This window comes from Amphiura filiformis, chromosome 6, assembly GCF_039555335.1.
Source record: "Amphiura filiformis chromosome 6, Afil_fr2py, whole genome shotgun sequence".
Lineage (NCBI taxonomy): Eukaryota > Metazoa > Echinodermata > Ophiuroidea > Amphilepidida > Amphiuridae > Amphiura > Amphiura filiformis.
The window spans coordinates 66,505,151-66,529,238 of NC_092633.1; the positions used below are offsets into that span (position 1 = coordinate 66,505,151).

Sequence of the window (24,088 nt, forward strand, 5' to 3'; positions counted from 1 at the left end):
CATTAGCTTCGATATTTTAAATCACCTGTACCAGACAGAGAAGTGCAAATCATGAAAAGTTGTCACATTTTCTTCCTAGTCACATTGGGTGTGGCCTGCATCTCCTTGGTGACAGGAAAGCAATGCCGATTAGGGTGGAGTTACAGAAAATTTGACGGGCAAGAATTTTGCTATCATGTTTACAATAACCCAGATACATGGTAAGTCCTTGCATGCCACACTGTAAAAAAAAACCACAACATTTTGGGCAGTATATGGGCAATTTTTATTTAGTTTTCCTGCTTTTACCAGTCAAGAATATGCAAATTTATGCCAATTAAGATGTTTTTCTAACAATGAACACGATTTCCTCAGAAAAAAAAACGTTTTCAGAAAATATAGCCTTTTAGCTACAATATGAGACCAAAATCAAATACTTGACACTGAATTTTGTTTGTACTATCACTGCTTATTTGTCGTAGAAGTGATGATGTAACAGGCGGGGCAACTTTAGCAATATGATGAGCTTATTTCCAAACCACGTTAAGTTCATAAGGTTCACTTTGAAAAAATTAGGAATTATGGCAATGAAAAATAGTTAGATTTCTATAAAATTACTGTGAAGTGAAGGTGATATAATATGACCATAAAAACATGTTTAAGTTAAAATCTAGACTTTTGATTTTTGAATTAATTTGTTTTAAAAAGGTGGGTGGACTTAATTTTTGAATATATCGCCCTGCACTATAAGCAGATTGTACTCATCACCTGTGTATGTCTGCAATCATAGCTTGAATACAATACCGCTATTTTTAAAAATACTAATCTTAAGTCGTGTTGATACGCTCGGATAAAATATTACCGGTAATAAATGACTTTTTACCAGTAATAGTCACTTATAACCGGTAATAAGTGGTTTATATCCGACTGTGAGAGCACGACATTATTGGTGCGAGTGATCAGCACTATATGAATATTCTATAGAATTACGATCCATGTCTTTAGCCCTGTTCTTTGACATACTAGTGCAGTGCGATATATTCAAAAATTGTTTTAATCTATTGCTATGGCAGTTAATCCTGTTACATCATCACTTCATCACGGTGAACAGGGCAACTGCAACACTGACTGATATTCGCTGTAGAAGTGACGTAAGGCTATAGCAATAGATGAATACAATAATTTTACTATATCGCCCTGCACTACAACGTTCACGCGGTACTGTACAGGCTATGCATTGAACCATATCATGCTGACTCGCATCTGTAAGATTAGTATCTTTGAAAAGAGCGGTATTGTATTCAATCTAGGATTGCAGACATACACGGGTGATGAGTGCAACCTGCTTGTAGTGCAGGGCGATATAGTCAAAAATTGTATTCTTCTATTGCTATGGTAGTAAATCCGATTATGAAGTCACTTCTACTACAGCGAATAGAGGAGTTCAAATGAGGTTTTAATGCGAGGTCAAACAGACGTGGGCTACCGGCATGAATGATTGATTTTAGAAGTATGTAAAGAAAAAGTATATTACCTACGGTATACTGCACCAATGAATCAAACATTGGTCAAGTTCGCCTTGATCAGAGGTCGGAAATAGGTCTATATGCATTTCCCTTCTGCCCATCATACACTATTCCAGAGGAAATCTTCCGCCGAGTTCCCAGGCGGGAACATCGTCCAACATTTAAACAAAATCGCATCTGGTTTACATGCATTCATTGTAATTTGCATACAACTCGAGATCTTTTATATTTGTAATTAACATATCTTTAAAATGCAGACAAATCGTGGTTTGTTGCACAACTATATCGGATATAATTCAATGTTATTTGAACATGCAGAAAGGGTGACGTGACGCGACAAAATGTCACACCACTAATGACTATTATAGCCGTTCAATGGGTCCCCAGTACTTTTTCTCACTTTGCTACCTGAAGCAAAACAATTTTGGATTAGTAAGACCAAAACCAAATAATTGATTGAAAAGGCACATTTTCACATTGTTTTAAAAGGTACAAAGCATCGATTAAGTGTAACTCCGAGGGTGCTAGTCTTGTGTCCATTCATTCAGGAAACGAAAATGCATTTATCACAAGCATTCATGTGACTAATGGACATCCAGCATGGACTGGCTTCAATGACCTGGGTAGCCGTGAAGGAAGATTTCTATGGAATGATCTCTCACCACTGAATGGGTACCAAAACTTCTACCAAGGTATAATATCGATATTTTTTCATTGTTTTGACTTCTTATCTTCCTAACTAACTTACTTTCTTACCAGCACCTGAGTGTCCAGTGAGAACGTATCAGTGCATAACATCAGACACTAATGTAGGTTTACCCGCACCTGGGTGTCCAGTGAGAATGTATCAGTGCATAACATCAGAGACTAATAAAATGTATCAGTGCATAACATCAGAGACTAATGTAGTTTTACCAACACCTGAGTGTCCAGTGAGAATGTATCAGTGCATAACATCAGAGAATAATGTAGTTTTACCCGCACCTGGGCATCCAGTGAGAATGTATCAGTGCATAACATCAGAGACTAATGTAGTTTTACCCGCACCTGGGCATCCAGTGAGAATGTATCACTGCATAACATCAGAGGCTAATGTATATTACCAGCACCTGGGTGTCCAGTGAGAATGTATCACTGCATAATATCAGAGACTAATGTAGTTTTACCCGCACCTGGGTGTCCAGTGAGAATGTATCAGTGCATAACATCAGAGACTAATGTAGTTTTACCCGCATCTGGGTGTCCAGTGAGAATGTATCAGTGCATAACATCAGAGACTAATAAAATGTATCAGTGCATAACATCAGAGACTAATGTAGTTTTACCAACACCTGAGTGTCCAGTGAGAATGTATCAGTGCATAACATCAGAGAATAATGTAGTTTTACCCGCACCTGGGCATCCAGTGAGAATGTATCAGTGCATAACATCAGAGACTAATGTAGTTTTACCCGCACCTGGGCATCCAGTGAGAATGTATCACGCATAACATCAGAGGCTAATGTATATTACCAGCACCTGGGTGTCCAGTGAGAATGTATCACTGCATAATATCAGAGACTAATGTAGTTTTACCCGCATCTGGGTGTCCAGTGAGAATGTATCAGTGCATAACATCAGAGACTAATAAAATGTATCAGTGCATAACATCAGAGACTAATGTAGTTTTACCAACACCTGAGTGTCCAGTGAGAATGTATCAGTGCATAACATCAGAGAATAATGTAGTTTTACCCGCACCTGGGCATCCAGTGAGAATGTATCAGTGCATAACATCAGAGACTAATGTAGTTTTACCCGCACCTGGGCATCCAGTGAGAATGTATCACTGCATAACATCAGAGGCTAATGTATATTACCAGCACCTGGGTGTCCAGTGAGAATGTATCAGTGCATAACATCAGAGACTAATGTAGTTTTACCAGCACCTGGGTGTCCAGTGAGAATGTATCACTGCATAACATCAGAGACTAATGTAGTTTTACCCGCACCTGGGCATCCAGTGAGAATGTATCACTGCATAACATCAGAGACCAATGTAGTTTTACCCGCATCTGGGTGTCCAGTGAGAATGTACCAGTGCATAACATCAGAGACCAATGTAGTTTTACACGCACCTGGGTATCCAGTGAGAATGTATTGTAGTTTTACCTGCACCTGTGTGTCCAGTGAGAATGTATCAGTGCATAATATCAGAGAATAATGTAGTTTTACCAACACCTGAGTGTCCAGTGAGAATGTATCAGTGCATAACATCAGAGGCTAATGTAGTTTTACCAACACCTGAGTGTCCAGTGAGAATGTATCAGTGCATAACATCAGACACTAATGTAGGTTTACCCGCACCTGGGTGTCCATCCAGTGAGAATGTATCAGTGCATAATATCAGAGACTAATGTAGTTTTACACGCACCTGGGTGTCCAGTGAGAATGTATCAGTGCATAACACCAGAGACTAATGTAGTTTTACACGCACCTAGGTGTCCAGTGAGAATGTATCAGTGCATAACATCAAAGACTAATGTAGTTTATTTACTCCCGGGTGTTTCCAGTGAGAATGTATCAGTGCATAACATCAAAGACTAATATAGTTTTTACCCGCACCTCGGTGTCCAGTGAGAATGTATCAGTGCATAATATCAGAGAATAATGTCGTTTTACCCGCACCTGGGCATCCAGTGAGAATGTATCAGTGCATAACATCAGAGACTAATGTAGTTTTACCCGCACCTGGGTGTCCAGTGAGAATGTATCAGTGCATAACATCAGAGACTAATGTAGTTTTACCAGCACCTGGGTGTCCAGTGAGAATGTATCAGTGCATAACATCAGAGACTAATGTAGTTTTACCCGCACCTGGGTGTCCAGTGAGAATGTATCACTGCATAACATCAGAGGCTAATGTATATTACCAGCACCTGGGTGTCCAGTGAGAATGTATCACTGCATAACATCAGAGACTAATGTAGTTTTACCAGCACCTGGGTGTCCAGTGAGAATGTATCAGTACATAACATCAGAGGCTAATGTATATTACCAGCACCTGGGTATCCAGTGAGAATGTATCACTGCATAATATCAGAGACTAATGTAGTTTTACCCGCACCTGGGTGTCCAGTGAGAATGTATCAGTGCATAACATCAGAGGCTAATGTATATTACCAGCACCTGGGTATCCAGTGAGAATGTATCACTGCATAATATCAGAGACTAATGTAGTTTTACCCGCACCTGGGTGTCCAGTGAGAATGTATCAGTGCATAACATCAGAGACTAATGTAGTTTTACCCGCACCTGGGCATCCAGTGAGAATGTATCACTGCATAACATAAGAGGCTAATGTATATTACCAGCACCTGGGTATCCAGTGAGAATGTATCACTGCATAATATCAGAGACTAATGTAGTTTTACCCGCACCTGGGTGTCCAGTGAGAATGTATCACTGCATAACATCATAGACTAATGTAGTTTTACCCGCACCTGGGCATCCAGTGAGAATGTATCAGTGCATAACATCAGAGACTAATGTAGTTTTACCCGCATCTGGGTGTCCAGTGAGAATGTACCAGTGCATAACTTCAGAGACTAATAAAATGTATCAGTGCATAACATCAGAGACTAATGTAGTTTTACACGCACGTGCGTGTCCAGTGAGAATGTATCAGTGCATAACATCAGAGACTAATGTAGTTTTACCAGCACCTGAGTGTCCAGTGAGAATGTATCAGTACATAACATCAGAGACTAATGTAGTTTTACCCGCACCTGGGTGTCCAGTGAGAATGTATCAGTGCATAACATCAAAGACTCTTGTAGTTTTACCCGCACCTGGGTGTCCAGTGAGAATGTATCAGTGCATAACATCAGAGACTTATATAGTTTTACCCGCACCTGGGTGTCCAGTGAGAATGTATCAGTGCATTACATCAGAGACTTATATAGTTTTACCCGCTCCTGGGTGTCCAGTAAGATAAGCATAACATTAGAGACTAATGTAGTTTTAACTATATCAAAATTGTATTTATTCCTTTGTACAGGTCTCCAAGGTGCAAATCAGGCAAATAAAGATTGTGTAGTCATCAACCGATACCTGTACGGAATGTGGAGTGCTGCGGATTGTAATGAGAAGTACAAATTTGTATGCAAAATGCCCGCAATGTAATATAACGTAAGCTGCCAGATAAAATGACAATCAATTATGTGATGATATCAGAGGTAACATCTTCATAGATGCCGTTGAAAATTGAATATAACAGGACAAAACTGGACAAAACTTAAATAGATTTGAATTTAAGGCAAATCTTTCTGAAGGGATTTTTTATGACCAGTTATGAAAGATGCAACAAACTCTAAACCTATGATATAGTGGCTTAATAATATTATTAATAAATTATTGCAGGTGATTGATAATCTTATTGAGGGTGTGTAGTTGCATAACATGATTTTGAAAAATAAAGTTTGTGCACACGTATATGAACGCACGTTAAATTTGGAATGGTAAACCAATAATATGCCTATAGCTTTGACAAATGGTTATTTCAGAACCCTGTAGGATCACACCTTTTATATACACATGGCTGATCTGGGATTGTCAATGGTAACATTTAAAAACATATAGGAAAATAGCTAGATATGAAGTAGTCAATAATTATGTCCGGGCTGGTAATTTTATAGTGTTGGACAAAAGTTTGGAATATCTTTCCACGAAGTGCCAAGACTGGTCTGAAAGAGTTGCCAAATATGTCATGGGTAGAAAATGTGCTTACCATGAGTGAACATTATGGTGCTCATAATATAGGGAATTTGCCTAAAATGGCGGGTATAAGGAGGCTAAACTTGAGCTTTTGTAATGGTAAAGAGCTGATTTTCAGAATTTGTGCAACCTTTTTACATGTTTGCAGCTAGGGCCTATTGTCAATTTTATTGGGGTTTGAGGCACTTTTTCTTGAACCTCGAAACCAACTTGGGCTTGTCATGACTGAAATACCGTTGCTGTAATGTACCAGTGAAAATGGGAGGAGCATAAAATCATGGCTATTAGAAGTGGTACGTACTCAGAAAATTTGGATGGCCCCTGGATTCAAAATGTTTCAAACTTGCAGCACAAAAAGAAACAACATGAGTTTATTGGGCAGCCACAGTTGTTTTTGTAATGTAATTTTATAAGATTTGACCCCAGGGGCCATTCAAACGTTTTGAGTACGTACGAATATTTGTCATATTGTAAGCGCCTCCCATTTTCCGAATTGGTAGATAACAACCGTATTTCAGTTCTGACAAACTTATATTACTTTTGAAGTTCAGGCAGTATTGCCTCAAACCCCAATAAATTTGATAATAATAATTACATAATAGTTACATGTACAATTCCGAAGTTCAGCCCCCAACTCAAATTCAGCCTACGTATATCCGTCATTTTAGGTAAATTCAATAAGTTATAAAAACCATACGTTAATCTATTATCTCACATTATGTATCAAAATATTATTTGGCACCTTGGAGACAAAGGAGCACAAATCGGCCGGGACAGAGACCATGGTTTGTGTTGATTAAAAATTACCAGTCGCTATTCACCCGAGGGAGGGTCTAGGTTTCGGCAAGCCACATTTGTTATATCATCAGGGGGAGTACATCTAGGTTTCCGCGAATGATGTAAATCCGTTAACACAATGATAGCCCAAACTTAATTTTAACAATAACATTGGCACATTGAATCAATATTATTCGCAATACGGATTCATTCAAGTGACTTACGGATAATTCAACACGCTGCATGTCCCTCTAAGGTGTCAGCAATAAAAACATATTCCTCTTACCATCTTTAGTCCCCAAAGGAATTCTTTCCCTGTGCCAACATTAACCAGTTTGTCATATGCCAAGGGCAATAATGACCCAGATGGTAAATCACTTACATCAGATGACATTGTTTTGTCCAGCTTTCCAGGAGGTGACCGTAACGTAATATATAATGTACTCGTTTTACCCGCACCTGGGTGTTCAGTGAGAATGTATCAGTGCATATAAACATCAGAGACCACTGTAGGTTTACCCGCACCTGGGTGTCCAGTGAGAATGTATCAATGCATAACATCAGAGACTAATGTAGTTTTACCCGCACCTGGGTGTTCAGAGAGAATGTATCGGTGCATAACATCAGAGACCAATGTAGGTTTACCCGCACCTGGGTGTTCAGTGAGAATGTATCGGTGCGCGCATAACATCAGAGACCATTTCAGACCAATGTAGGTTTACCCGCACCTGGGTGTCCAGTGAGAATGTATCAGTGCATAACATCAGAGACTACTGTAGTTTTACCCGTACCTGGGTGTTCAGTGAGAATGTATCAGTGCATAACATCAGAGACTAATGTACTTTTATACGCACCTGGGTGTCCAGTGAGAATGTATCAGTGCATAACATCAGAGACTAACGTAGGTTTATCCGCACCTGGGCGTGCAGTGAGAATGTATCAGTGCATAACATCAGAGACTAACGTAGGTTTACCCGCACCTGGGTGTCCAGTGAGAATGTATCAGTGCATAACATCAGAGACTAATGTAGTTTTGCCTGCACCTGGGTGTCCAGTGAGAATGTATCAGTGCATAACATCAGAGACTAATGTAGTTTTACCTGCACTTTGGTGTCCAGTGAGAATGTATCAGTGCATAACATCAGAGACTAATGTAGTTTTACACGCACCTGGGTGTCCAGTGATAATTTACCAGTGCATAACATCAAAGACTAACATGGGTATATCCGCACCTGGGCGTGCAGTGAGAATGTATCAGTGCATAACATCAGAGAATAACGTAGGTTTACCCGCACCTGGGCGTCCGGTGAGAATGTATCAGTGCATAATATATCAGGGTTAGGGTTGCTATTTTGCTATTAATGTTGCTATTAATGTTAATGTTGCTATTTTGCTATTTCATCGTTTAAAATATTGGTTTTCAACCAAGTTAGCATGGTTAGTTAGCATGTTAATTATTAAATCAAGCTGAGTCTGAGATCACGTTTGTCAAATGTGATTTCAGGGTCGGGTCAATATGGATAACGTTAATTTCATTTAATGAGAGAGCGACCGACCTCGCCACGTGAATTGCAGTGATTAATTGCAACACAAGCTGGACCACAATCCAATTTACAAAACAATAATTTAAAACAACAAGGCTAAATGTTGGGCATTATTTTTTTTTTTGTATTTTGGGTAATTGAAATAGCTTAATATCACGCGGAGATCGTATCCTAGTTAGAAACATTGTGTTGGCATTGGTAAGGCGCAAGTATATACAAAAAGCCTTGAGCTATGAACACTGACAACTATTTCGTTCATCATTTCGGCAGATCATGAAAAAAGAAACAGAAAAAACAAACATGCGCATGCGTTACGAGGCTTTAAAAAGCACCAAATTATGTTCCACATACTAAATATTGACATCCGTCTCTCTGTTGTGCGCCGTAAAATTCATTGGCAGTTTGTCGAGTTCCGATCAAGCAGGTGTCCAAACCATAAGGCCGTTATTTAATGATTTTCATCATTCATATACATCATGACCAATTGTGCTAGTAACATCACTGATGACCAGGTCTATATCTATAAATATACCTCTGTATCGAGGGCTTTTGTGACCGTATTTGTACCTCTCGTTACTGTTGTTGGTTTCTTAAGTAACAGTGCGTTCATCTTTGTGGTACATCGAATCAACTTTATGCGAAATGTAACCAACATTTATTTAGTGAATTTAGCGATTGCTGATTGTTCTCTATTGTTTGCTGCTTTTGTTCAATACATCGGAGATTACGTCATTACTCCAAGTTATGACTTACGATTTTCATTTTACACATCATTCGGATGCTCCGTGCCAAATTTCCTTATTTATCTGTGTTATTACGCCTCATTGTGGACTGTTACTTTAGTTAGTGTGGAACGCTACTTGGCAATATGTCACACCTTTTGGCATCGTATTATCAGTAATATCAACAGAGCTATTCGATTGGTAGTGGTAGTTTGGCTCGTGTCGCTTCTTTTTGCAAGTTTATCTGCCCCTTACACGTCGGTAACAATTTGTGCTGTTTCGGCAAATGATACCGCCTTAATAACGGCGGAATTTATATATTGTGAATTCTCATGCGATTGGTGTGCTGGAGCGTTATATTTAACGGATTTAATTCAGTTTCTTACGGCCATGATTCTGAATACATTAATGTATGGTCTAAGTATTTATCATCTTAGTAAATCAACGTCTACATTCAGAGAAAACACTGTTCAGAATGAGCGCTCAGTCCAAACTCGCAACACAGTAGCTAAAATGCTTATCATAAACGGAATGCTCTTCTTCATTTGTTTGTTTCCGTTCTCACTTTTAAACATGGAAAACATAGCCGAGCGATTCGGTTTTACCGTTTTCAGCAAATCCTCTGTGATCTATTCCAGTTGGATTGGAAGAGTACTGTTTCTCTTAAACTCTGCCAGTAATCCATTTGTTTACAACGCTACTAACCCACAGTACAGAGAGGCATTTCAACAAGCTTTTGGGTGTAATAAACGAAAGCCATACGACCAAGGGGCCATGAAACCGGCCAACTCCCAAGTAGGCCTATCACAAATTACCAAGGTTTGAAATAATGAAGACTGCGATCTGTGTGATCTTGCTCCTGGACTAATATGAGGAATCGTAGAATGTAACAATTTTATTGCGTGATATCAATTAGAGAATTTAGGTATTGCGTCAAGTGTCAGCTTGCAGATAGTGGTTACAGACCGTCGACATCATCAGTGAAAAAATTTTACACAACTTTATCACCATGAAGTAAGATGATGATTTCTGGAACATAATAATTATTAAACACTGGTGCTAAAAATGATGCTCAAATTGTATTCGCTTAAATAGGCTTGGTGATTAGAAACAAATAATGGTGTGTAAGCATGATAGGCTATGCCTATCTATTCACAAGAATTATTTAACGCTACGGTCTAAAGGAACTCACCATTTATCATTATTAGCACAAAGGAACAAAATGGCTCTTTATGTCTTGCATGTTGGTCGGATGCAGACCTGAAGTCAAACATCAAACGAATGCATGTAGGTATGAAGTTATCTGTTTAGTACGTAAATGTTGTTTTAGTTTTGGTTCTGACCAGGATCAGTTTAAGCTTCCAATTTTTCAAGTTAGGGACTCAAAATAAGGAACATGTACTTCTGCTATGTAGTCAAAGCTGAGTAAAGCACAACATGATACAAATTCAGCCTTATTTCATTTAATTGTAAAGGAACCGCAAAAGCCTGTAATCTAAACAATCCAATTTTCAGATCACTCAAAAGCCACAATTCGCCGTAGGAGTAGTGATGTAACAGAATTAATTACTATAGCAATGGGTTTACACTATTTTTTGAATGTATTGCCCTGCACTATAAACATTCTGCACTCATCACCTGTGTATGTGTGCAATGACAGATTGACTACGATACCGCTCTTTTCAAAGGCGCTCAGGTGCGAGTGAAAATTCTATAGAATTACGATCCAGGTCTTTATCCCTGTCCTTTGATAATCTATGTGCAATACAGAGGGACGACGTAACGTCCAGTGCAGGGTAATACCACGGAATAGGCCTGGAAGCGGCACTAGACATTAGCATGAAGCCGCATTCATATGTAAATAGCGTATTGTTATTTAAATTTGCGCCCAGACGTATTGAGGGCGACAGTCATGTTATCCAGACAGAGAATGTCTTGATGCGCCAGGCATGTCAAATTGCTGAGTGAATGTGTATAAATCCCCTTTCTGTATAGGTAATAAGCTAGTACATTTCGTGTTCCAGTTTGTTATAACAAAAAAATAAGTAGTATATTAAATATATTAAGTGTATAAACTTTGAAATTGACGTGAATTTGAAGTGCAGAGCTCCAAATCTAGCTAAATCGTGTAGTGTGAAATTATGCTGTGTGACCCCCTCTGCGTGGTAGAATTATATTCATAAAACATTGAATTTAACATATAATATGGGCAGCCAACCACGATTTATCAGCATTTAAAAGATATATTAATTAACAAAGATAAATAATCAACAGTACAAATGACAATTTAACTAGTAAACAAGTCTGAAATCTTAAAATGTTGCCACGTGATTTCCCGAACACATGATATGTCTACATGTGACCATTATTCAGAGTTACCGAAGTATTTGGAGTATGGTGCACGGCTTGCAGGCAACTGTGTATTTCTTTACCTCCGTATAAAATCAATAATTCATGCTGGGAGCCAAGTAACATTCTGTCTGCTTAGTGCATATTGGTATTTTATTTTACTTGAGAGCATATAGAAATACATAAAGACGAATAAGGCGCCATGATGGAAAGCTATGGAAGGTCAGGTCGGGTATCAAAGGTTATTTTAACTTCAAATACTACTTGTGTTTCACACCTTGCCTCTGTCTCGTATTTCCTTCATGTTATTGACCTCAAGTCCTAATTTTGACTTTGCTATTGCAAAATGTCATTTCATATCAAATTAGTAGACTTTCTTTGAAACAAACATATCACTGGTGCCTGATGGGAATATCCGTCCGCCATTTCATTAAACTGGATCGTTTTCACCTGGTTAGCGCCCAGATGTATTGAGGGCGCGCTATACTCTCATTGAACAGGCAAAGTTCGCAAAACTAACAACGTTGTTATTTGCCAATAGCAATTAACATGATCCAAGCGGTCGAACATGAATTATTCATAACGGATCGATAACTGGCCTCACTTTCTAGCTAGTAAACCAGCGGAATTTTTCATAGGTTTTGCGTTGCTAATAGAACAACCGTGAATTTAGTGTCACCCCCTTGGTAATACATTCAAACATTGTGTAAACCCATCGCTATGATAAATAGTCATGTTTATATATACATCTCAACTTCTACGGCGAGTTCTTACCGGGATTTATTTGAATACGAATGTAAAAGAGTGCACAATAAGATTCAATTAATCCATTTATCATGGACTTTGCACTTTCAGAAATGCATAAATTAAAAGTGTTATAACTTATTAATTATTCATGCCATGTAAGACATATAAACAATACATTTTCAGAATGGAAATTAATGAAGGAATCTTCTTTAAAAAACAATTCAGTTTTCTTTCTCACTGTTTCGTATTTGGATGCACGTTTCTGTATTGTTTTTGTTAAATACTTTTAAGTGTTGACTGAGGTGTTGCAACTGGCTACCCTTACATAACTTGTGTAGAGTTAACAGAGGCTCTCGAACATGAGCTCCATCTGGATTTTGTTATAGTGTTAACGCTTGTCTGCTTGATGTTGGGGTTATCACACAAATAAATTAGAACATGGGGGCATTACCCTATCACATAGATGAGTTACGATGATGGATAATAACACTACTGAATCACATGATCACCTTTAGGGTGCACAATAGTAATAAATTTCCCTATACTTTGTGTACAAAATGGCCGCTATTCAAATGGCTCTACCTATCTTACGAAGCGACTCAATTTTTCAAAGTGATGTTTTCCTGACTGACAGACAAACAAACAAGCAAGTAAACAAACTAAATTAAATATATTGGTGACCATTGAATTTTCGAGCTACTGGACCACGAATACAATACACTTTTTTTCACCCAATTTTCAAAATAGAAGCACTTGTGATTTTACCTAAAGCAGCCGGTTTGCGAAATACATGAAAAATCTGAATAAAAGTCCAGAATCTTTCCCAATCTTGGCAGATGCTTAGATTTAAGCCTACATTTATTATCTGGCACAAATTTTCCCCAAAATCTGCACAATTTTTTTTTTAATATTAATTTATAGGTAACTTTTACCGAAATGTAAAAACACCGCAGATCAGGACGAGAGCCCCCAAGAGACATTATTTGATGATGTGAAATCTTCAGTATTACCTTCAACACCGCATATGGAGTCAACAGCTAAGATAGAAATCTCTTTTTCGTTTGCTATGTCAAATTTATTTATTTTATATATCGGCCAACATTGTTTTGTATAGTGTAAACATTTATTCATCAAATGAAACTCGTCTTCAATTCCACTCAGTTACCATACACACCATATATAGGTCTCGTATATGACAGATAAGTGATTGAATCGATTACAAACTCATTTGACCTAGCGACAGGTGGGAGAAGTAATGCGTCAAGTCTAGGATGTTTGTCCAACGTCATTCATCTGTGGCAAGTATAAATAAAAAGTGTCCACAGGTCACGTTACCATTAGAGTATAAAATCGAATATGAAACTTTGAAATCCTTTCGCTGTTCTTGTTTTTAGGTGCAGTCAAAGAGAAGAAGAGTAACAACAAAGAAAAGTTTTTATTTTAAAGTTGCAGATTCACTTTTATTTTGCAGTTTCCGAATTCAGTTACGATATTGCATAATTTTGATACAAGATTTAAACAATATCTTTTCAAGTACCATATTTTTTCATTCGTGTTTAATGCATTATAGTTTTATGGACACCAACTACAATATTAATTTGCAAGTGATAACGTCGTAGATTTGGGTAATTACTATAATTATCATCAACAGCATCCATAAAAAAATAACCAATGAAAATGATCATAGTATTTGTTTTTGTTCTGCGGTGTTATATAAACCTCTATCCAGATCCAGATAGAGCCAATTTCAACTGTATACTGTATTTGTATTTCTGTAGTCGATGACATCATAATATTATCTAACTAATCAAAAGAAAGCATTTGCAAGTTACAATGTCTCAGATTTTAGTCTAGGAGCAAGGGGTTTTGAAAAAAATGGTTGAGTTTAACACCTATGTCAACCAATCTATGATACCATGATGTTTTAGTAAACACCCTATAGATCACTGTTATGGGTAGTGGGCTCCAATTGTATGGTACGTTTTTCGCTAGAGGTCACAAAAGGTCACGTAGGGGTAAAAAACTGAAAATGCTTCGATGTTGAGCGATATATCAAATTACTCGTGTGATGACAAGGATTAAAAAAGATGTGCTATCTACGATCTATCCTTATTGCGTTATCCTACAAAACATATGAAGGCTAAATGACATGTTATTGGTTGTACATTGATCAAACTTAAACTTTCTCCGATTTGGGCAAATAATGTATAGCAAATTGTTTGTGTAGCTGAATAGAATCAGTTCACTTTTGGAGTGCAAACAAGGTCAAAGGCTACTGGTGAATTGGTGATGATTGTGATGAGACAATTCCGCTGCAGTGAACAACACGACACCTTGGTGATGATGGTGATGAGATAATTCCGCTGCAGTGAACAACACGACCAATTGGTGATGATAGTGATGAGATAATTCCGCTGCAGTGAACAACACAACCCATTGGTGATGATGGTGATGAGACAATTCCGCTGCAGTGAACAACACGACCCATTGGTGATCATGGTGATGAGACAATTCCGCTGCAGTGAACATCACAACCCATTGGTGATCATGGTGATGAGACAATTCGGCTGCAGTGAACAACACGGCCCATTGGTGATAATGGTGATGAGACAATTCGCCTGAAGTAAACAACAAGACCTATTGGTGATCATGGTGATGAGACAATTCCGCTGCAGTGAACAACAAGACCCATTGGTGATAATGGTGATGAGACAATTCCGCTGCAGTGAACATTACAACCCATTGGTGACAATGGTGATGAAACAATTCCGCTGCAGTGAACAACACGACACCGTGGTGATGAGACAACAAGACCCATTGTTGGTGATAATGGTGATGAGACAATTCCGCTGCAGTGAACATCACAACCCATTGGTGATAATGGTGATGAGACAATAATATTCCGGCTGCAGTGATCAACACGACACCTTGGTGATGATGGTGATGAGACAATTCGGCTGCAGTGAACAACAAGACCTATTGGTGATGATGGTGATGAGACAATTCCGCTGCCGTGAACAACACAGCCCATTGGTGATAATGGTGATGAGACAATTCGCCTGCAGTAAACAACACGACCCATTGGTGATAATGGTGATGAGACAATTCGGTTGCAGTAAACAACACGACCCATTGGTGATGATGGTGATGAGACAATTCGGCTGCAGTGAACAACACGACACCTTGGTGATGATGGTGATGAGACAATTCGGCTGCAGTGAACAACACGACACCTTGGTGATGATGGTGATGAGACAATTCGGCTGCAGTGAACAACACGACCAATTGGTGATGATGGTGATGAGACAATTCGGCTGCAGTAAACAACACGACCCATTGGTGATAATGGTGATGAGACAATTCGGCTGCAGTAAACAACACGACCCATTGGTGATGATGGTGATGAGACAATTCGGCTGCAGTGAACAACACGACACCTTGGTGATGATGGTGATGAGACAATTCGGCTGCAGTGAACAACACGACACCTTGGTGATGATGGTGATGAGACAATTCGGCTGCAGTGAACAACACGACCAATTGGTGATGATGGTGATGAGACAATTCGGCTGCAGTAAACAACACGACCCATTGGTGATAATGGTGATGAGACAATTCGGCTGCAGTAAACAACACGACCCATTGGTGATGATGGTGATGAGACAATTCGGCTGCAGTGAACAACACGACACCTTGGTGATGATGGTGATGAGACAATTCGGCTGCAGTGAACAACACGACACCTTGGTGATGATGGTGATGAGACAATTCGGCTGCAGTGAACAACACGACCAATTGGTGATGATGGTGATGAGACAATTCGGCTGCAGTAAACAACACGACCCATTGGTGATAATGGTGATGAGACAATTCGGCTGCAGTAAACAACACGACCCATTGGTGATAATGGTGATGAGACAATTCGGCTGCAGTAAACAACACGACCCATTGGTGATAATGGTGATGAGACAATTCGGCTGCAGTAAACAACACGACCTATTGGTGATAATGGTGATGAGACAATTCGGCTGCAGTAAACAACACGACCCATTGGTGGTGATGGTGATGAGACAATTCGGCTGCAGTAAACAACACGACCCATTGGTGATGATGGTGATGAGACAATTCGGCTGCAGTGAACAACACGACCCAGTAGTGGACCCATTGGTGATGATGGTGATGAGACAATTCCGCTGCAGTAAACAACACGACCCATTGGTGATGATGGTGATGAGACAATTCCGCTGCAGTAAACAACACGACCCATTGGTGGTGATGGTGATGAGACAATTCGGCTGCAGTGAACAACACGACCGATTGGTGATAATGGTGATGAGACAATTCGGCTGCAGTGAACAACACGGCCCATTGGTGATAATGGTGATGAGACAATTCGGCTGCAGTGAACAACACGACCCATTGGTGATAATGGTGATGAGACAATTCCGGCTGCAGTGATCAACACGACACCTTGGTGATGATGGTGATGAGACAATTCGGCTGCAGTAAACAACACGACCCATTGGTGGTGATGGTGATGAGACAATTCGGCTGCAGTAAACAACACGACCCATTGGTGATGATGGTGATGAGACAATTCGGCTGCAGTGAACAACACGACCCATTGGTGATGATGGTGATGAGACAATTCGGCTGCAGTAAACAACACGACCCATTGGTGATGATGGTGATGAGACAATTCGGCTGCAGTAAACAACACGACCCATTGGTGGTGATGGTGATGAGACAATTCGGCTGCAGTAAACAACACGACCCATTGGTGATGATGGTGATGAGACAATTCGGCTGCAGTGATCAACACGACACCTTGGTGATGATGGTGATGAGACAATTCGGCTGCAGTAAACAACACGACCCATTGGTGATGATGGTGATGAGACAATTCCGGCTGCAGTGATCAACACGACACCTTGGTGATGATGGTGATGAGACAATTCGGCTGCAGTAAACAACACGACCCATTGTTGGTGATGGTGATGAGACAATTCGGCTGCAGTAAACAACACGACCCATTGGTGATGATGGTGATGAGACAATTCGGCTGCAGTAAACAACACGACCCATTGGTGATGATGGTGATGAGACAATTCGGCTGCAGTAAACAACACGACCCATTGGTGGTGATGGTGATGAGACAATTCGGCTGCAGTAAACAACACGACCCATTGGTGATGATGGTGATGAGACAATTCGGCTGCAGTGATCAACACGACACCTTGGTGATGATGGTGATGAGACAATTCGGCTGCAGTAAACAACACGACCCATTGGTGGTGATGGTGATGAGACAATTCGGCTGCAGTAAACAACACGACCCATTGGTGATGATGGTGATGAGACAATTCGGCTGCAGTGATCAACACGACACCTTGGTGATGATGGTGATGAGACAATTCGGCTGCAGTAAACAACACGACCCATTGGTAGTGATGGTGATGAGACAATTCGGCTGCAGTGATCAACACGACACATTGGTGATGATGGTGATGAGACAATTCCGGCTGCAGTGATCAACACGACACCTTGGTGATGATGGTGATGAGACAATTCGGCTGCAGTAAACAACACGACACATTGGTGGTGATGGTGATGAGACAATTCCGGCTGCAGTGATCAACACGACACATTGGTGATGATGGTGATGAGACAATTCCGGCTGCAGTGATCAACACGACACCTTGGTGATGATGGTGATGAGACAATTCGGCTGCAGTAAACAACACGACCCATTGGTAGTGATGGTGATGAGACAATTCGGCTGCAGTGAACAACACGACCCATTGGTGATGATGGTGATGAGACAATTCGGCTGCAGTGATCAACACGACACCTTGGTGATGATGGTGATGAGACAATTCGGCTGCAGTAAACAACACGACCCATTGTTGGTGATGGTGATGAGACAATTCGGCTGCAGTAAACAACACGACCCATTGGTGGTGATGGTGATGAGACAATTCGGCTGCAGTAAACAACACGACCCATTGGTGATGATGGTGATGAGACAATTCCGCTGCAGTAAACAACACGACCCATTGGTGATGATGGTGATGAGACAATTCGGCTGCAGTAAACAACACGACCCATTGGTGATAATGGTGATGAGACAATTCCGGCTGCAGTAAACAACACGACCCATTGGTGATAATGGTGATGAGACAATTCGGCTGCAGTAAACAACACGACCCATTGGTGATAATGGTGATGAGACAATTCGGCTGCAGTAAGCAACACGACCCATTGGTGGTGATGGTGATGAGACAATTCGGCTGCAGTAAACAACACGACCCATTGGTGATGATGGTGATGAGACAATTCGGCTGCAGTGAACAACACGACCCATTGGTGATGATGGTGATGAGACAATTCCGCTGCAGTAAACAACACGACCCATTGGTGATGATGGTGATGAGACAATTCCGCTGCAGTAAACAACACGACCCATTGGTGGTGATGGTGATGAGACAATTCGGCTGCAGTGAACAACACGACCGATTGGTGATAATGGTGATGAGACAATTCGGCTGCAGTGAACAACACGGCCCATTGGTGATAATGGTGATGAGACAATTCGGCTGCAGTGAACAACACGACCCATTGGTGATAATGGTGATGAGACAATTCCGGCTGCAGTGATCAACACGACACCTTGGTGATGATGGTGATGAGACAATTCGGCTGCAGTAAACAACACGACCCATTGGTGGTGATGGTGATGAGACAATTCGGCTGCAGTAAACAACACGACCCATTGGTGATGATGGTGATGAGACAATTCGGCTGCAGTGAACAACACGACCCATTGGTGATGATGGTGATGAGACAATTCGGCTGCAGTAAACAACACGACCCATTGGTGATGATGGTGATGAGACAATTCGGCTGCAGTAAACAACACGACCCATTGGTGGTGATGGTGATGAGACAATTCGGCTGCAGTAAACAACACGACCCATTGGTGATGATGGTGATGAGACAATTCGGCTGCAGTGATCAACACGACACCTTGGTGATGATGGTGATGAGACAATTCGGCTGCAGTAAACAACACGACCCATTGGTGGTGATGGTGATGAGACAATTCGGCTGCAGTGAACATCACAACCCATTGGTGGTGATGGTGATGAGACAATTCGGCTGCAGTGATCAACACGACACCTTGGTGATGATGGTGATGAGACAATTCGGCTGCAGTAAACAACACGACCCATTGGTGGTGATGGTGATGAGACAATTCGGCTGCAGTAAACAACACGACCCATTGGTGGTGATGGTGATGAGACAATTCGGCTGCAGTAAACAACACGACCCATTGGTGGTGATGGTGATGAGACAATTCGGCTGCAGTAAACAACACGACCCATTGGTGATGATGGTGATGAGACAATTCCGGCTGCAGTGATCAACACGACACCTTGGTGATGATGGTGATGAGACAATTCGGCTGCAGTGAACAACACGACCCATTGGTGATGATGGTGATGAGACAATTCGGCTGCAGTAAACAACACGACCCATTGGTGATGATGGTGATGAGACAATTCGGCTGCAGTAAACAACACGACCCATTGGTGGTGATGGTGATGAGACAATTCGGCTGCAGTAAACAACACGACCCATTGGTGATGATGGTGATGAGACAATTCGGCTGCAGTGATCAACACGACACCTTGGTGATGATGGTGATGAGACAATTCGGCTGCAGTAAACAACACGACCCATTGGTGGTGATGGTGATGAGACAATTCGGCTGCAGTAAACAACACGACCCATTGGTGATGATGGTGATGAGACAATTCGGCTGCAGTGATCAACACGACACCTTGGTGATGATGGTGATGAGACAATTCGGCTGCAGTAAACAACACGACCCATTGGTAGTGATGGTGATGAGACAATTCGGCTGCAGTGATCAACACGACACATTGGTGATGATGGTGATGAGACAATTCCGGCTGCAGTGATCAACACGACACCTTGGTGATGATGGTGATGAGACAATTCGGCTGCAGTAAACAACACGACACATTGGTGGTGATGGTGATGAGACAATTCCGGCTGCAGTGATCAACACGACACATTGGTGATGATGGTGATGAGACAATTCGGCTGCAGTGATCAACACGACACCTTGGTGATGATGGTGATGAGACAATTCGGCTGCAGTAAACAACACGACCCATTGGTAGTGATGGTGATGAGACAATTCGGCTGCAGTGAACAACACGACCCATTGGTGATGATGGTGATGAGACAATTCGGCTGCAGTGATCAACACGACACCTTGGTGATGATGGTGATGAGACAATTCGGCTGCAGTAAACAACACGACCCATTGTTGGTGATGGTGATGAGACAATTCGGCTGCAGTAAACAACACGACCCATTGGTGGTGATGGTGATGAGACAATTCGGCTGCAGTAAACAACACGACCCATTGGTGATGATGGTGATGAGACAATTCCGCTGCAGTAAACAACACGACCCATTGGTGATGATGGTGATGAGACAATTCGGCTGCAGTAAACAACACGACCCATTGGTGATAATGGTGATGAGACAATTCCGGCTGCAGTAAACAACACGACCCATTGGTGATAATGGTGATGAGACAATTCGGCTGCAGTAAACAACACGACCCATTGGTGATAATGGTGATGAGACAATTCGGCTGCAGTAAGCAACACGACCCATTGGTGGTGATGGTGATGAGACAATTCGGCTGCAGTAAACAACACGACCCATTGGTGATGATGGTGATGAGACAATTCGGCTGCAGTGAACAACACGACCCATTGGTGATGATGGTGATGAGACAATTCCGCTGCAGTAAACAACACGACCCATTGGTGATGATGGTGATGAGACAATTCCGCTGCAGTAAACAACACGACCCATTGGTGGTGATGGTGATGAGACAATTCGGCTGCAGTGAACAACACGACCGATTGGTGATAATGGTGATGAGACAATTCGGCTGCAGTGAACAACACGGCCCATTGGTGATAATGGTGATGAGACAATTCGGCTGCAGTGAACAACACGACCCATTGGTGATAATGGTGATGAGACAATTCCGGCTGCAGTGATCAACACGACACCTTGGTGATGATGGTGATGAGACAATTCGGCTGCAGTAAACAACACGACCCATTGGTGGTGATGGTGATGAGACAATTCGGCTGCAGTAAACAACACGACCCATTGGTGATGATGGTGATGAGACAATTCGGCTGCAGTGAACAACACGACCCATTGGTGATGATGGTGATGAGACAATTCGGCTGCAGTAAACAACACGACCCATTGGTGATGATGGTGATGAGACAATTCGGCTGCAGTAAACAACACGACCCATTGGTGGTGATGGTGATGAGACAATTCGGCTGCAGTAAACAACACGACCCATTGGTGATGATGGTGATGAGACAATTCGGCTGCAGTGATCAACACGACACCTTGGTGATGATGGTGATGAGACAATTCGGCTGCAGTAAACAACACGACCCATTGGTGGTGATGGTGATGAGACAATTCGGCTGCAGTGAACATCACAACCCATTGGTGGTGATGGTGATGAGACAATTCGGCTGCAGTGATCAACACGACACCTTGGTGATGATGGTGATGAGACAATTCGGCTGCAGTAAACAACACGACCCATTGTTGGTGATGGTGATGAGACAATTCGGCTGCAGTAAACAACACGACCCATTGGTGGTGATGGTGATGAGACAATTCGGCTGCAGTAAACAACACGACCCATTGGTGATGATGGTGATGAGACAATTCCGGCTGCAGTGATCAACACGACACCTTGGTGATGATGGTGATGAGACAATTCGGCTGCAGTAAACAACACGACCCATTGTTGGTGATGGTGATGAGACAATTCGGCTGCAGTAAACAACACGACCCATTGGTGGTGATGGTGATGAGACAATTCGGCTGCAGTAAACAACACGACCCATTGGTGATGATGGTGATGAGACAATTCGGCTGCAGTAAACAACACGACCCATTGGTGATGATGGTGATGAGACAATTCCGGCTGCAGTGATCAACACGACACCTTGGTGATGATGGTGATGAGACAATTCGGCTGCAGTGATCAACACGACACCTTGGTGATGATGGTGATGAGACAATTCGGCTGCAGTAAACAACATGACCCATTGGTGGTGATGGTGATGAGACAATTCGGCTGCAGTAAACAACACGACCCATTGGTGATGATGGTGATGAGACAATTCGGCTGCAGTAAACAACACGACCCATTGGTGATGATGGTGATGAGACAATTCCGGCTGCAGTGATCAACACGACACCTTGGTGATGATGGTGATGAGACAATTCGGCTGCAGTGATCAACACGACACCTTGGTGATGATGGTGATGAGACAATTCGGCTGCAGTAAACAACATGACCCATTGGTAGTGATGGTGATGAGACAATTCGGCTGCAGTGAACAACACGACCCATTGGTGATGATGGTGATGAGACAATTCGGCTGCAGTGATCAACACGACACCTTGGTGATGATGGTGATGAGACAATTCGGCTGCAGTAAACAACACGACCCATTGTTGGTGATGGTGATGAGACAATTCGGCTGCAGTAAACAACACGACCCATTGGTGGTGATGGTGATGAGACAATTCGGCTGCAGTAAACAACACGACCCATTGGTGATGGTGGTGATGAGACAATTCCGCTGCAGTAAACAACACGACCCATTGGTGATGATGGTGATGAGACAATTCGGCTGCAGTAAACAACACGACCCATTGGTGATAATGGTGATGAGACAATTCGGCTGCAGTAAACAACACGACCCATTGGTGATGATGGTGATGAGACAATTCGGCTGCAGTAAACAACACGACCCATTGGTGATGATGGTGATGAGACAATTCGGCTGCAGTAAACAACACGACCCATTGGTGATAATGGTGATGAGACAATTCGGCTGCAGTAAACAACACGACCCATTGGTGATAATGGTGATGAGACAATTCGGCTGCAGTAAACAACACGACCCATTGGTGATAATGGTGATGAGACAAGTCGGCTGCAGTAAACAACACGACCCATTGGTGATAATGGTGATGAGACAATTCGGCTGCAGTAAACAACACGACCCATTGGTGATGATGGTGATGAGACAATTCGGCTGCAGTAAACAACACGACCCATTGGTGATAATGGTGATGAGACAATTCGGCTGCAGTAAACAACACGACCCATTGGTGGTGATGGTGATGAGACAATTCCGCTGCAGTAAACAACACGACCCATTGGTGATGATGGTGATGAGACAATTCGGCTGCAGTAAACAACACGACCCATTGGTGATAATGGTGATGAGACAATTCGGCTGCAGTAAACAACACGACCCATTGGTGATGATGGTGATGAGACAATTCGGCTGCAGTAAACAACACGACCCATTGGTGATAATGGTGATGAGACAATTCGGCTGCAGTAAACAACACGACCCATTGGTGGTGATGGTGATGAGACAATTCGGCTGCAGTAAACAACACGACCCATTGGTGGTGATGGTGATGAGACAATTCGGCTGCAGTAAACAACACGACCCATTGGTGGTGATGGTGATGAGACAATTCGGCTGCAGTAAACCACACGACCCATTGGTGATAATGG

General features: G+C 41.7%; 1 long non-coding RNA gene across 1 annotated transcript; it reads left to right on the plus strand.

The window, feature by feature from the left end:
* On the plus strand, window positions 1-5,868 carry LOC140154316 (uncharacterized). Its single transcript, XR_011859305.1, has 3 exons — window positions 1-200; window positions 1,995-2,197; window positions 5,545-5,868. It is a non-coding gene; the product is annotated as an uncharacterized lncRNA (long non-coding RNA).
* Window positions 5,869-24,088: the final 18,220 nt, after the last annotated feature.